Source organism: Stegodyphus dumicola, chromosome 6 (assembly GCF_044657685.1).
Source record: "Stegodyphus dumicola isolate Sdum_Otavi_A_Nest chromosome 6, ASM4465768v1".
NCBI lineage: Eukaryota > Metazoa > Arthropoda > Arachnida > Araneae > Eresidae > Stegodyphus > Stegodyphus dumicola.
Window position 1 is genome coordinate 228869457 of NC_140773.1, and position 14522 is coordinate 228883978.

General features: G+C 34.7%; 1 non-coding gene across 1 annotated transcript; it reads left to right on the forward strand.

Annotated features, from left to right (window-relative positions):
• Positions 1-7098: 7098 nt before the first annotated feature.
• On the forward strand, positions 7099-7171 carry TRNAS-CGA (transfer RNA serine (anticodon CGA)). The gene has a single exon. It is a non-coding gene; the product is annotated as a tRNA-Ser (tRNA).
• The last annotated feature ends 7351 nt before the right edge of the window (positions 7172-14522 follow it).

Here is a 14522-nt window from a genome sequence, read left to right on the forward strand (position 1 = left end):
GTATTTTTGGCGGCAGGCAAGATGAAAAATTTGCAACGCCTTCGCCGGAAATCGAACCACAGACCTCTGAAATACCGGCCCAGCGTGCAGAACCACTACATCACGAAGGCTCGCCAAGAAGGTGGGAGAAATACCTTACATACTCCCCGCTTTATCTAAAGGGCGACTGGGGTTTTTAGGGGACCCTATCGCCAAATCCTGGGTGGGGAGAAATTATCACCTACCACCCTTTTAGTTCGGGCGCCACTGTAGAGACATTAGCTTAATTTAAAAAGTCAGAGAGATGAAAAATTAGCAACCGCCTTCGCCGGGAGTCAAACCACGGATCTCTGGAATACCGGCCCAGCGTGCAGAACCAGAACCACTGCACCACGAAGGCACGCTAGGAAAGCGGTAGAAATACCTTACAGTCTTTTGCCGAATTCCCTCTGTCTATCGAACTGTCTCAGTTGCTGAAGGATACAGAAATTGGCGGTTAAAAGACAGACGGATAATCGAAATATTATTATCGATACTGATGTTGTTCTTAACACTGCTTCAGAAAATTCGATTCTTCCTCCTCCGTTTAACGTTTCAAAATTAAAATCATAATGTTATATATATTTCATCTAACGAAAATAGTAGGCAGCAACTCTGATGGAATCGCAACGTAGCGGACTTACTCTATAATCTATCTTATCTACCTATCCATCTTATAGAATAGGACTTACTCTATCTATCTTATAGTAACCTACGTCAGTGCTGATTCCATAGAATATAGAGTACCAAGTAGGCGTAACCTCTGCTCCCCCCTGGCAACGCCCCTGCCTCATTTGTACGCCGAATGTTCACAGAATGCGAAGGAAATGAAAAGGTAATTTATGTTTCGCGTTTCTGGCTTGGCAAAGGGTACATACAACCTTCCTTCTTTTTAAGTAATGGTATTTACAACATAACTATACTTTTTACCCCAAAAGGAACGCTAGTGCCGAATGGGATATTAGTTTCAAAACAGCATTTTGCGTGGAAACACTTAAATGCGTTGTATCACTTTGCAGATTGTTACACTAAATATTATCACTTCGTATCACATTTAAAGATATTAAATAATGAAGAATCGGCTTGTATGTAAGTATGTATGTATGTTTCTCGAATTGTGGAAAAACCTAGAAAGCCTAGTGCCATCAAATTTTGAATAAGAGTAAGAGTAGTTTTCAAAAAATTAACTCTCAAAATTTTAGTTCCTCCATGTTAATTGAATTTAATATATATTTATTAATATCTCTTTTTTTATTAAACTTACTTGAAATATTTTTATAAATTTTTCAAAATTTTTTTAATAATAATCTATAAAATTTTTAACATCATCTTAAAGTAGATGCATTTCTAAGCATATCTGCGAAAAATGAGAGTCTTTTATTCAAATTTTCTAAGATATACCTGAATTTACATTTTGGCGCGTTTTGACATTTGGCGAATTTAATTTAAGCGATAATAACGAAGATGTGGTTAGCGCACTTTGTTAAAATTATCTGAAAGAATGAAAGATGTACCTTTTTTCCTCTCGTGCATCATTGAAAAAGAAAGAAAGAAAGCTGGTTACTATAAATTAAGAATTCCGCCAAGTTAATTATTCTTGGCACAAACTGAAAAAAGTGCGCCAAATTTCTCCCTAAATTTCTCACCAAAATTGCAAAATTTAATATCTAGGCATAATTTGAGTCGTAGAATGGAAATATGGGAAAACAATGATATGCTATTTCAGAAAAAGTCCGATTTTGCGAATGCTACATATAAATTAAATACGTATATAGCCTAAGTCACGCTTTCAAGACATGAAAAATGCAATTTGAATTTCGTCAATCGGCCCAGTAGAAAGGGAGGGTTTTTTATTTTTTATTTTTTTAGCAGTGTATATCGATGAAGTAATTGATAAATTTGCTTCATTAAAGGGAAGAAAAATGCATACATAAGCAATTAATTATATTAATCTAATATAATGCTATATTCTTATTAGTAAATATATCTACTTATATATCACATAAACTGTTTTTAAAGCAGTTATAAAAATATTTAAAAGAATTAATATTTTTAAAAATAATTCTAGATGAGGGTACGTCTGATTTTTCCGCTGACACAGAAACATTTCTGAATCCAATCCTAGTCTTGATTTTGTAACTAAATTTGTTATTCCTAACCTGAGCCTATTATCCCGAAAAACTGTTTACCATTTAGCCCGAAAAACTGTATTCGTAATATAATGTAGAGTATTTTAGCGCATATACTATTTTATTATTATTTGTATTACATTCTTATTATGAGTATAATCTATATATTATATTACTCTATGTTTTTCGGGAAGGGCACCAAAAAAGTGTCGTGCCCCGACCGTCTGTGTTGCTATTATTTCCATCAACTAAATATAATTGCCAACACTTTGCGCCTGCCACAAAGCAAGCACACTGCGAGTCTATTCTATTACATGCAGTATACATCATGAAGTCCGATTCCTTTTATGGGTTCTTTACCAAAACTGGAGCTGCGCCAACATTCCCTGAAATCTAGCCTCATCAATTATACGTTGAGGTTTTGCTATGTTCAAAATTTATTTATTCCATTTGTACATCAAGAAACTGACTCTGCCTGCCTTCCCATACAAAGGGATAAAAAGAAGGCACAGAAACATAAAAATAACATTCAATAGAATAAAAGAAGTCGATTTTACGGATTGTTTTTAATAGCCCTTACTTCAAGTAGAATTTTAAGGATCTACTCCGACGATTTCGGATCCAACACTCAGTTTACCCGAGTATCGGTTTGGGTAATTTTTTGACGTGCATGTGAACAAGGGGATATCTACACCGTCGAATATTAATTACAACTAAGAATAAGATAATTATTAGCTGGTTTGCATGTAGTACGGTTGGATCTCATATACTCCTTGTACTTCCTCATGTACTTCCTTGTACGAACTCAAAAGGAAGTATTGTAATCGCGAAAATTTTCGGGTATCATATTTCAATAGAAATATTCGTTTTGATATTTCCCGAACTCATTCGGACTATTTTTTTCAGTGACCATCTGTATCTAAGGACAGAATAAAGGACTTTTTTACTTTCTTGTATGAAGTACAGGAAGTATTCTAACCGCGGTAAATTTCAGGTATCGTATTTCAACGAAAATATCCATTTTGACCGTTCTCGATTCCATTTGAACGATGTTCTCGATTCTATTTGAACGATTGTGAAATAGATTTAAAATAAATTCAGAGAAAATTTTTCTTGTGACGTCTGTACGTACGTATGTATGTATCTCGCATAACTCAAAAACGAGCAGCATCAGAACGTTGAACTTTTGTAAATGGGACTGTTTATAGCATGCAGTTGTGCACGTTCCTTTTGGGTTGCAGTCGGCCTCACCAAAAGTATATATATATATATATATATATTGTTTTTGTATTTTTGTTTAAGTCTTATGTCACACTTTTATTCTATAGTTTAAAGTTTGCCTTACCTTGATCAACATATTACTTACAATTAGATCTGAATTTTATTTGTAAATATTCTAGTGATAATATTCTTTATTTAATGTTTACACTTTTCATTGCACTTTATTTTACTTATGTTAAAATTTTTTTCACCAGAACCACAGTATCAAAGCTACTTTTTAGCGGAAGCACTAAGAACATTCTTTTTACATTGTTTTCTAATTTTTGCAGCTCAATGCGTAAAAGTTCTTGACCACAAACGTCTTTTTTAGTTTGTTCTCCTTTCTTTAATTATATATATATATGCTATCCGGCTCAGTAAGCTAAGTTTTTTTATTCTGTTATGTCGGTAAATCGTGCATTCCCCCCTTTAAAAGTGATTGAATTATATTGTTCTTATGTTCCGGTTAATGTTTCTATGCCTTTAGTTAATCTGCATGCAACAGTTGTAAAATTATCAACAATTTTAAAGTTGTTTAAGTTCCACTAAGCCTAACGACGACGCCATTTGTTTACATTTGAAATTTAGTAATGAATTAAGTCAGTTACTGGACCAATTTCAGTGTCTTTTTGCCGAGTGGTGCCGAAAGTTTCATGCACCAAAAAATCTGTCTTTCTGCCTAATTTTAATTAATTTAAACTCTAATTTTATTTGTAAAAATTGCTTTTTTTTAACGGTGTTTAACTCTATTTGGTGTTTTAGGTTTTTCTCTATGTTACGATTTTTAATGAAGATGCTTTGAGGTTTTATTTGTTTTTGCCTTGCCGCGAAGTGAGAACTGAATTGATTGAATGAGAAATATATCTCTAATGAAATTCAAGGAAATAAGTTTAAACGAAATGCAGCAAAAAATGTGTACAATTTAATAGGCCATATAATGAAACAATGGAGTGTCCACATCAGATTATGAATTATGGATCGTCGCCGCCAAACTTATTGATTTCTCCGGGGAATTATGTTACAGTTTTTATTTTTTAAAAATAAGAATGCTTTCTCGTTACCGCAATTTTGTAATCAAACAAAACTATTATAGTTATGATTATTTCCGGCTTATTTTTTGAAGTATTCTTCAAATGCTCTTTCCATATTTATGCTTTATAATGCATTTTTATGTATATGATTTTAGTACTCAAGTGGATCACTTGAATTGATGAAATGGGTCACTCGATGGCCCACGGGTCATAAGTTGACAAGGCCTATTTTAGAAAGTTCCATCAATAATGATATTTTGAGCTTTGTTTTATGACTTATGATACCTATAAGTATCATAAGATATATTCATTACGGTGTCTTCCTGTTTCCGCGGTTGTCGAAAACGTTCCTGTTTCCGCTAAATCATCAATCTTTATTACTCCCTTCCGAAAGGGGTCACATAGTGGAGGGGGGGCGAGGGGACCTTGGCCTTCCGAAATGTAAAGAAAAGCAAAAAATTTTTAGATTTAGAAAAATTAATTTTTAAAGGAAATAATCGAAAAATATTTACGATCTCAGATCGTTGCGTGAATGAAGCTAATATTATATTTCAAAGAAAAGAGAAAGAGTGAGATGTTCAAAATCTGCGGTGATTCTGGCAATAAACTAAAAGATTGTTTTCTAAATTAAAAAACAATAGTCTTCCGAAATTCTGTATAAAGTTGAGTTATAATAAAATCTTTCGAATAAATATTCGTTCTAAAATAACGTTCGTTCTTCTAATACGACTTCTACTTTGGTTCTAATTGAGCCTTTGCAGCTTTTAATTCTTTCATTTATGCAAATCCAATAAACTCCAGTTTCCTTATTTCTATTCCGAATTCTATACTGATAACCTTTATAAAGAGCTAAAGATTTTTTTCCTTTTAGTTTCAATAATGTCTAAAATTATATTAAATATTGATTAACATAAGATGTGAAAATAACAGCTAATATTGTAGCAGAATTATAAATAGAATGAAATTAAAGATTTCGAGAGGAGCCTAAACTTAACGAAGACGATCGTATTCACAAAGAAACTGCCCAGTTCTTAATGACTTATCGTGACATTCCCTGGGAAGCTGTGGAAGGGAGACTGTATTTTCCGATTTCGCGAGAACACGAAGAATTTTGAAAATCGCGGAAAGAGAACTAATTCAAGAATTATCACTTAAATAGCATTAATGCCATCATTTGATAGAACTCGCTGATCAAACGACGCAGGAATATTTTAAGAGGTATCTGCAACCCCTATACCAACAATGTTAAATTGGCCATTTTCGATGCACCTTTTCTCAAAATCTGTTGTACCGCTTGAAATTTTTTGTGTAATTAAAGTATAACCTATCTTATTACACTGAAATGAGCTTTTTAAACATTTGAATTTTATAGTAATTTGCAGAATATTTAGTAAAATTTAGCACTTTTCTCACGCAAAAAATTTTTTAAAGTTTTTTTTTCTTGGTTTATCACAAAAAGCTCACTTCAGTAAATATTAGGAAACCTAATAAATAAGCCATAAAAATTTTAGTTACCTGCGAGTAGTAGTTCCTGAGAAAAGGTACATCGAGTATAAAAAAATCACTTTTCGAGAAAAACGCGTTTGTATGTAAAAATTCTCATTCATCAAAGCAGTCGATGACAAATTAAAAGTAGATTTTTTACAGTTGTAATTTTCAAAGAGATTAAAGAATGGTATTTTTAGAAAGATAAAAGTGTAGAGAATTTGAAAATGCAAAAATCCGAAATCAAAATTTTTTGAAGATTTTGGGGTTCCAACACTCCTTAAAGGTTTCTTGGACTCCCCGGCAGCGCTCCTGCGCGTAATTTCTAATTCAAAAGGAATTTTTAGAGTACTCATAAGAAAACAAGTCTTGGTCACACGAACCAATACTTACCCAGAATGACTGATTTCGATATAGAGAACAGCCAAAAGAAATTACAAAACCGAAAGAGCAGTATTACTTTAAAAATTAAAAAAAAAAAAAAAAAAAAAAGATATATAATAATACTAAAAGAAAAAGGACCTCGTCAAGAGAGTACTGCGGTAATCCATTCTTTCCACGCTCTGTGCAGAAATAAAAGAATCGAATGCCCACTTGACCCCCGGCGGCGTTCTCTCCACCAGAGAGATGCCAGAAATAAAGTTTTCTAATATACAGCGCGCAGCGGCAGAAAAAGATTAGATTTCAACTCACACCTTCAGGATGCGCAGCTGTGTTCATGCTGATTGATTTTTGTGTCCCGCATTTAAGTCCACTATCGGATGTCAACTCCCTCCCCCGACACATCCAATAACATCAACATTTCTCGAGAGTTAGTTGTCTTTCATTCCGACGCCTCTCCGAAAATTTAAGGAATGTGTATCCCTTTAATACTGATGAACGAGAATCGAGTTCTGTCAGCAGAGCGTCGCCAAATTAACTTGGGCCTACCTGTCTGTAAAAAGACAGATAACTGTCGTTCGGCTTCTACAGAAAGCTCCGCGCTGTGTGAAACAACGTTATGCGAGGTTGAAAACTGAGCAATAAAATGAAACGGCCTGCGTATTAAAACACTGCAATAACTACAGAGGTACCATGTCATAAAGGTATTGGCATTTTTGTGCATGTCGGCTACTTTTCGAAAAGGCAGAAATCTTCGAGAGGGTTATAAGGCATTTCTCCCGCCTTCTTAGCATGCCTTCATAGTGTAGTGGTCAGCACACTCGACGCGAATTCGAGAGGTCCGTGGTTCGAATCCCGGCGAGGGCATTGCTCATTTTTCATCTCTCCGGCTTCGAAAAAACTAAATGTTTCTACAGTGGAGCCCGAACTAAGAGGTAATGAATGATGATCTTCACCACCAGGATTTGGCGATTGGGTCCTCTAAACCCCAGTCACCCTTTAAAAGGGGGGAGTATATAAGGTATTTCTCCCGCCTTCTTAGCATGCCTTTGTAGTGTAGTGGTTAGAACGCTCGACGCGAATTCGAGAGGTCCGTGGTTCGAGTTCTGAGGAGAGTATTGATCATTTTTCATCTCTCATGCTTCGAAAAAAACCTAACGACTCTGTAGGGTGTGCACTATTCGTGAACTATTCGAGGGAGACCCAATCCGCCTTGTCCCAGCGGGACCATATGATTAAAAATAGGTCAACCCTCCTCCAAACCACGCTGATAAAACATCACAGAAAACATAAAATAACCAACCAAAAATAAAGAAGGGTTAGTAGAAAAACTAAAGATAAGAAAATGACACAAAACACAAACAAACACTTACGCAATCAAACAATCACAGACAAAAACACTCTATTTCTATTGCATTTTTAACTATAGAACACCTTATTACGTGCGACCTTGGTGTGACCTTCTGCAGGTTCTTTTCCTTTTGGGAATTCCCCAGTGAACCTTTGAGGTGCTTAGTTATTTATGTTGTTTTATGGTTTGAAGCGAGTTTTATTATGTGACAGAAACTCTATAGGGTGTCTTGACGTAAAGATGTCCTCCTTTAATCAGAGTGGCAAGCAGAAATTCTTATTGCATAACGGAGCTCACACATTTATGAAGATTGCTAGAAACTCATCTTAAGAGTGGTGCACCTGAGCACTTCTTATGAAGATTTCTTCTTCCTCTATATATATATATATAGCGGCTGACTTGCATAAAGGTGCTGTCCCCTTTATAACCGAGCTTCTTTATTAAGCAGTCTCTCACAAGAGCCGTGCGGGAATGATATATTTCACCTAGCTAATGTGGATAAATGCACAATTTTAACGGAGTGAACAATTAAAGTTTGATAAAAGTATTTAAGAGACGCAATTTTGATTATGTTAGAAGAAATTATCATAGTTCCCGTTGTGTGCTTTCGTGGTATAACAGGATTAGCATCACTGATTTGTCACTGAAAATCCGTGATTCTAATCTAGGTGACGTCTTTTTTTTTTTTTTTTTTTTTTTTTTTTTTGTTCCCAAAAAAAACACATAACCTCTACTGTAGCTCCCAAACTAAAACGTGCCAAAAGATAATTCTTTGCATCCTGGATTTGGTCGTCTGAATTTCTAGTCTCTTCCCAGTCGCTTTTTAAGCGAAGAAGAATATAAGGGATTATCGGATATCCCTGAGCTTATTATCTAGGCGTAAAAAATTAGTACGTCTAACTGGCAGAAGGAGATCCGCAGTTCGAATCCTAATAAGTGGATACTTTACCCTCCTTCTTTAATTGCTCCGGAAAAACCTATGATCTATACAACATATCAGGCGTTAAAAATCTGTCGATATCTTCTTCTTCACAGCCCAGGTGGACCCTAACCTTCTCCAGGCACCTCTGCTATTCGCAACTCTTTCCCAGTTTTTGGCCTTTAGAATGTAAGGTAAAGCTTTTCTTCTCAAAATCAATGGCGAAACAGCCCGAAGTTTATTGGAATCATGTCTCATTTTCAGATGAATGCAAATTTGACAATTTTGGTTCCGATGGGTGTATAATTGTAAGGAGGAAAATAAAATGAGGAACTTAATCCCAAGACTTTGGTTGGAAGAGTAAAGCATGGCGGCGAGGTGTCCTTGTGTGAGGGTGCATCTCAGTTTCAGGATTAAATAATTTAGTGTTTATTGATGGCATAATGAATCATGCTCTTTTATTTAAATATTTTTTAAATAATTTAAAATTATACACCCGAAATTTGCATATTGGAAACAACTTTATTTTTGATCAGGATGATGATCCCAAGCACACAGCTGTCAACGTTAGCCTTTTGGGTGTCTATAATTGTTTACGAGTTCTGAAAACGCCATCTCTCTCACCAGAATTAAATCCAACAAAGCACATTTGGAGAGAATTAAAGCATTCTTCAAATGTGGGTTGCGAACCCCATGCGGGTCGCAGGACTTGCAACAGAGGAGAAGGGGTCATAAAAAATTTTAGTAGTTTTGATATTTCTTTAACTTATTATAATAATTTTAGAATTACCAAATATTTTTACACAATGTATTTGAAAATAGACAAAGATAAGACAATACAGAAAAAGGAAAAACGAAAAAGATTCGACGCATTCTTTTTGTAAAAAAAACGTTTATTTTACTTGCTTTGCACGTGACGCTGTCATTTCGCCTGCTACTTTTTTAAAATTTTCACACTGTTCTATGCCTTAAAATTAGAAATTAAAGTTCATGACTTAAAACTGTAATAGTATATTACAGTACAAGTGAAAAAATTGAGTTTCACTCACGCGTGTGTCGGATTTGCCCAATGCTTATAGGGTCCTACGAAATTTTCGTAAATATTATGGGAATCCTGGGATCGCGAAAAAAAATCTCAGTTATAAAAAGCGGTCGCGACTGAAAGAAGTTTAAGAAGCCCTGGATTAGAGATTAGAATACAAAGGCACACAATAAAACAAAAACTTAACTAAAAACAGAAATATTGGAAGAATGGGGGGGGGAACATTGATGCAGATATTACAAAAAAAAATTGGTGAATTCTATGCCTAGACATTTGAAAACTGTCATAAATGCTACAGGATATCCTATAAAATACTGACTGACATAAATACCACGATATTTACTAACATGTACAGATTTCTTTAAAGCTTACTAAGACTTTTGTAAGGTAACTTTTATCTCACTTTTTTATTATTAGTTTTCCAAAAATGAAGTTTACTATGTTCATATAATAATTAATGTAGTTTTCTTAAGAGAAATTTATAGTTATTATTCCAGAAGTTCTTATTCTAAAATATAAATTTTTATAAAGGATAAAGCAATATTTCACTGAAACTCGTAAAAGTATGAACACTTTTGGGAGCCATTTTCGCATTATGAAAAGGCATAATGCGAAATATTCGCATATCTACAGATATCAAATTTTGAATAACTAAGTCCTCCATCCGAATATGGGAAACTGAAGACCCGAAATCGGAACATGGAATTTGTTTTAGAGTGTATTTCATATTTTGTAAAACTTTAATGAATGTTTTATTAACAAACTCTACCATTTCAAAGCAAGCAGTGGCAACACTGTAGAGAATAAAAACATTATCTCCAACGCCCGAGACTGTCTATCGGAAATTCTAAAGATATGCTGTTTTTAAATATTTTACACCAAAGGGGTATTAGCCCAAATGCTCTCAAAACGTGAATATGTGCGTAAATAAATAAATAAATAAATAAATAAATAAATAAAATAAAATAAAAACGCCTCTTTGGGGGCAATATAAAATCTGAAAGCTTACAGACTTTTTGTGATTTTAATTATTTTTATCACATTTATTTTATTAAGTCCCATACCGATATGTCTCTAAGTTTTTAAGAGTCTCTGCCCAGTTTTTTAACCAAAATTTAATGGAGTACCTTAATTGTACTGTTCTTTGTAAGCATGAGATTTGTTAGAGAGATTTATATTATATTATTGTATTATTTTTCCCTCAGGTTAAATTGAAAAAGAAAAAAAAAAAAAAAAAAGGCGATGTACAATTTAATATTACTCCCCCCTCCCGAAAAAAAAAAAAAAAACTTACATTATGAAACATTCTTTGAAAACTATATTTTGTTGAAGAAGTTAAATAAATTTACGGTTTCCATATTCCAATTCTCAAACCCAAAAGGACAATTTGCGCAGAAAGGCTACTAATTTTGCTTTGACATTTTGCGTTGGTTCACTATGAATGGCGTTTCGCTTTTCAAATTGTTGCCACCAAATATTAGAGCCCTACATTATATTTAAAGAAATTAAATAATGAAGAATCTGCATGAATATACGTATGTTTCTCGTATTGTGAAAAAACAACGGTACTTAGAAACATCAAATTCCACTCAGGCACCTGGAAAACCAAATGTTGAATTGTTTTATTGTCTATTTTATATTTTGTAAAACTTTGACGAATGTTAGATTAAGAAACTCAACGATTTCAAAGCGAGCCATGGGAACACAGTACGGAAAAAATATATATATATATTTCCAGTGCGTGAGACTGTGTTAAATATATGCTCTTTTTACATTATTTTGCCCAACTGCTGTTGAATTGAATTTTATGTTTTAAGGGCGAAGAACATGATATTTAATTATAAGGTATTTCTCCATCCTTTTTAGAATGCCTTCGTGGTCAGCACACTCAGCGCGTATGTGAGAGGTTCGAGTCCCGGCGAGGGCAATGCTCATTTTTCACGTCTCCCGCTTCGATATAACCTAACATCTTTAAAGTGGCGCTCAAACTAAAAAATGCGGTGGTTTATGATTCCCCACCACCAGGATTTGGCGAGTGGGTTCCCTCATCCCCAGTCGCCCTCTAAAAGGGGGAGTATGTAATGGATTTCTCCCACCTTCTTAGCATGCCTTCGTGGTGTAGTGGTCAGCAAACTCGGCGCGTATTGAAGAGGTCCGTGGTTCGAGTCCCGGCAAGGGCATTGCTCATTTTTCATCTCTCCAGCTTCGAAATAACCTAATGATTCTAGGTAATAAATAAAGGTAACACACAGAACGTTAAAAAACGCCCCTTTGGGCGTAATATAAAATCTGAAAGCTTTCAGAGTTTATTTTAAAATCCCCACCCTAGTTTAGAAAATTCAACATTCGATTCTGCAATTTAAAATTTTTGCTTCCTTTTGAAAACTATCACATTCACATTCAATAAACGTTATCGTAGACTGCATTACTCAAATGTCAAAAAACCCTTTTAAATCAATAAGCCATTTGCATCATCTTAGGGCTCTTTCGCACTTGAAAGATGAGTGCAAGGTCGCACGATTTCTGCTCGTCATCTTCGTCTATTTTTGTAATCAATAGCTCTTTTCTTGTATCAAGATCGGTGATAAGAAAGCGTACAGTAAGTTTGCGAGTAATCGCGAAAGAATGTCCCGATTATTGATAACAGTTATAAAACACCTACTCTTTGCTCTTAAGTAAAATTTCTGACGAAATACGTATCTACCTAAAATACACTTCCCACTTTTGAAAATAGCTCGATAGTGCAATAACTGGCAATCGAAGCATGACAGTGCAAAAAAATAAAATAAATTTGAACTTTTCATAGCAAGGCATTTTTTTACATTGCATTCATATATTAATCTTTTAAAAGACTGCAAATTTAAGAGTCTATTTTGTAGGGCTCTAACCGTTAGACTGGCAAGCGACTTATCTCTGCAGTCTGAATTAACATGACAAAGTCCTATGAAGTTTAAAAAATAACCCGTTTATTAACCCTTAACATTTTAACAGAAAGTGCAGCTTTGTGCTTACAGAACAAAACTCCGCCGCTTGCGGTATAAAATGAGCTGAAGTTTAAATTCTAGTAAAACAGTCTGAGATTACATAAAGTAATTTACTTGAGATAATTCTACTAATTAACGGCGCGCTTTTAAAGTCGGCTAGCAAAATGGCTAAGGCTGCAATAATTTTCGACAGAGCTACCGATAGAACGTAACTAAAGCGAGGCTGCCAAAAGCTCTTTCTTTAAAACTTTCAAAACCTCCGCTTAAACAACTAATTTGTATTGTAATGAGGCCCTACGCAAAGAAAAAGTTAAAGATTCAAATTATAATAATCGGTTAATTATGATAAAATTCTATAATTTCACTGATAGAGTTGCTATTTTATTTCACAGTAAATAATTGAAGTCTTATGGTTAAAAAGATACAGGAAATGCTCATTGTGCAAATTCTTATTAATTAAAAATTTAGAACTATTTTTTATCAAATTCTAGCGAACCTGGCAAAGATAGCTGGCAACAGGGTCATTTCCTAAAATATCGTCTGCTTACCCGCAACATTTTCTGTCCAGAGAAACAGCAGACATCTGAAATGTTTCGTAAAGGATACGGAGATCGAGCATTAAAACGACCCAACATTTTTTCGGGCGATTTCGTGATAGACGCGAAGGTATTAATGCTAAATCCAGAACACCAAACTGAAATATTGCCACCTTCCTCATTTCACGAGAACTGAGCTTAACATCACAGAACTCATTTGAAAGATTTCAGATATTAATCCTTATTTATTTATTTATTTATTTATTTTATTTATTTATTTTTTTTTTTTTAAGTAAATTGTGACTATAGATGAAACTTAATGCCTGTCATCCTGAGACAAAATAGCCATCATTCGCATGTGTTGGAAAACATCTATATGGTCACAGAAACTTCGGTTTCAGAAACCTACAGCAAACAGCCATGTAAACGATTTTTTTTCCCTCCTTTATTGAGAAAGGTTAGTTCACGAGAAATTTTTTCCTTAAGCTGCGTTCAGACGACGTTATAAAGGGCATACGTGGCTTAAGCCGAGCTGCTTTGCCAGGCAACCAGTGTGCTACGTCACAAGGGCTCTTGGAATAAAGTTCGAAGTTTTCAACTTTATGCCGACTTGGGATAAGCGTCGACCAATCAGAGCGAACGCGCGAAACCTGCTGTCGACACATCCACGCATGCGCAAATTTAGCTTCTTTAATTGAGTACGGCTTAGATTTTGTTTCGCAGCTGTAAAGAAACGCCTTACATTATATACCTTATGACTAAGCCCATATCACATTTATACCACCGTTTGAACGAAGCCTTACAGACTTAAGTGGAAGACTTCCTCCCCCCTCCTCTCTTTGAGTTGTCGTTGGTCCTTTACATTGTTATCCTTTGCAAATGTTTTACGCCGACAATTTTCGTCATACGTGTACCTTTCCAACGCCATTTGTGGTTTTTCAACGCGTTGATCTATTTGCAGAGGAACAAAGTGGGGACTGCCATTCTAAAATTTGGCAGTTTTTCATGTAACTGTAATTGTGAGATCTCTATTGTATTAAGTCATCAGTCTCGAGTTCATACCTCCAGATATCAACATCTGAAATTTCATTTCGATTGGTTGTGCGGATAGGCCGTTAGGGGCTCTTATATCGAGAAAGTTTTTTTATAACCACCCTGTAGTTATAATAATCATCCCAAAGACTCGTAATGTTTTCTTTTATAATCCGTACAGTCAGAATAATAATAATAAAAAAAAATATTTACGTTCAAAAACAAATTTTCGAGCTACTAAGTATGTGCCGATGTCTATTACGACAGAGTAAAGAAAACTGAAATAACTCGGATGATATGTTATCAGTTTAAGAGAAATTAAAAATGAAAGAATGGTTCTGTGGGTCACAGGAG